Here is a 2,603-nt window from a genome sequence, read left to right as displayed (position 1 = left end):
CAAGTAGATGGAGAGGCAGGCAGAGAGAGAGAGGGAAGCAGGCTCTCTGCCGAGCAGAGAGCCCGATGCGGGACTCGATCCCAGGACTCTGAGATCATGACCTGAGCCGAAGGCAGCGGCTTAACCCACTGAGCCACCCAGGCGCCCCTGGCTGAACCTTCTTGACCTACCTGGGCTCTGCCCGGGCAGGCCCCCGCGGGTTTGCGTTCATCACCTTTCTCCCTCCAGCTCCCCAAAGTGAGACAGTGAGATTTCTGGGAAAAGTCAAAATATGTAGGAATATCCAGGATCCACTGATGCACGTTTATTCTGGGTCCATCGGGTTACAGCCGGGGATGGCAAATGCAGTCTTAGGGCAGAGAAAGGACTCATGTTTGCAGTGGAGCTTGAGAACCATACAAGATGCTGAAACTATTCTGAAGAGCCGTAGCTCCCTAGCTCCAGGGCTCAGAGATCCCATTGGAAATTTGAGGAAAGCCCTCTTCCCAAGAAAATGCCCATATGCACATGCACACAGAAGGCGGCATTCTCTTGCAGGAATTCAGACCCCAGGCCCCCAGCCTTGAGCTCCCACTGGATCTGTGATGTGGGCAGCTGGAAAGACTTCTGGGCCACAGCCAAAAGCTGGGGGCCTGGTGCTTCCTGGGAGTTTCTAGCAACCCTTTTTGTGGGTCAAGGACAGAGCCTTTGTCTCCCTTCACAGCCACTAGCCTGACAAACACAAGTGGATAGAAAAATCTTTGCACTCATCCACCCAGTGCCACAGCACCAGGGGCAGTGACCATGATCAAGGGCAGGTACCATTTTTAGCTTTTAGGTAACATGGTCGATTTTCTTAAACACCAAATATTTCCCCTTTCCTATAGCTGTTCAAAATTAACTGAGTAATTTCTCCCTCACAGCCCTTGTCCATCCTTGAACACGGAAATGGCCCAGCATGCCGAGGGTGCCATATCCCAACAGGAGCTCAAAAACAGATCTTTTTTAAAATTTATAAGTAATCGCTTTTATTGCACATTTTACTATGTTTTACTATGTGCTGACACCGAGCAAGGGGCTTTAGACTCAGCATTTCACTGATTTCCCTGACAACCCTCTGAAGCAGATACCATTATTAGGCCCATATTACAGATGGGGAAGCCAGTGCTTGGGGTTAAGTTACGGGAGGTTGAGTTACCAAAGTGGCAGAACAAGGAGTTGAACCGAGGTCGGCTGGCAAAGTCTGAGCCTGTAACCACTGGCCTGTATTGCTCCTCTGAGCAGTAGAACTCTTCAGTTAAGGTTGAGTACATTGGCTATGACTGGGTGGGAGCAGAGGGGAGGAAGGGGTCCTAAAGCCCACCCAGATGCCAGGAGGGCTAATGGGTGCCTGTTCGATGGAGCGTTGCTGTCAGGCTGGGGCCCTCTGCCCCCTCCGGGCCATTCCCCGGGACAACCTGAACCCGGCTGTGAGGCCAAGCCAGTGCAACACCACCTCACTGGTATTTTCTTTCAGCCAGGGCAGGGGCAGGAGGGAAGCCGTCCCGTTGAAGTAATTGGCTCATTCTGGAATGGAGATTCATTTCCGACTGCGCAGCAACACCCCACCCCCCTCCGCCGGGCCGACCAAGCTGGCTGATGTGTCAGAGGGAGGATATTTTCCTAAGGATGAACTGTTCTTGAATGTTTCCTGCTGCTGCACAGGTCTCCCTTTTGCAGACCCGGGACACCTCCCTCGACTGCCAAATACGTCTAAATGAAAATAAAGCCCCTCAATGCAAAACCCCAGACTTTCAGGAATGAGCTGGACATGGGGGCAGGCGTAGTGTGCTCTCCATGCCTCGCCCATGGTGGGAGCTGAGAAGTATTTAATTTGATCCGAGCACATTTCCTTCAGGGTCTGGAGGTGTGCTGGGGACTTGGTCTGGGGTAGGAGGTCCTCAGGCTTTTGCTCACGATCCCGCCTTAAACAGTCAGTCACTCCGTGATGATGCTCACTGAGGGGGTCGGCGGGCAGCGTCCAAGTTAGCCGTGAATTTGGGAGGGAAAAAAATTGAATCTGCGTTTTCAGCAATCCCTCACTGAAATTTAGCTGTTTTTTAAAAGAATGTACGCTTCCACCAAAGCAGTGTTAGGCAATATTGATGACTTGCCCCCCAGCAGAAACCATGGATATTCTCATAGCACGTTAACATTGGTGCAGCCGTCTTGAAGCTATGGTGCTCATCTCGCCCCTGAAATTTCGGTACTTATCAGACCTGCTGCCAGATCTTGCCATTTATTTATTTATTTTTAAAGTTTTTATTTATTTATTTGTCAGAGAGAGAGCGTGCGCAAGTAGGGGGAATGACAGGCAGAGGGAGGAGCAGTTTCCCCGCTGAGCAAGGAGGCTGACTCAGAGCTCAATCCCAGAACCCCAGGATCATGACCCGGGCTGAAGACAAAGCTTAACCGACTAAGCCACCCAGGCGCCCCTAGATCTTGCCATTTAAAATGTTCCTAACGAAGCACGTATGTTACTCTATCACTTCAAAAAATTACTCTTCTAACTTTACTTCAACATAATTTGTTTTCTTTGCAATCATGCTTTATTTTATGCATTAGAAAATAGTATTCTCAGAAGG

Source organism: Mustela lutreola, chromosome 9, assembly GCF_030435805.1.
Source record: "Mustela lutreola isolate mMusLut2 chromosome 9, mMusLut2.pri, whole genome shotgun sequence".
In the NCBI taxonomy this organism is placed as follows: domain Eukaryota; kingdom Metazoa; phylum Chordata; class Mammalia; order Carnivora; family Mustelidae; genus Mustela; species Mustela lutreola.
Note: the sequence above shows the minus strand (reverse complement) of the source record.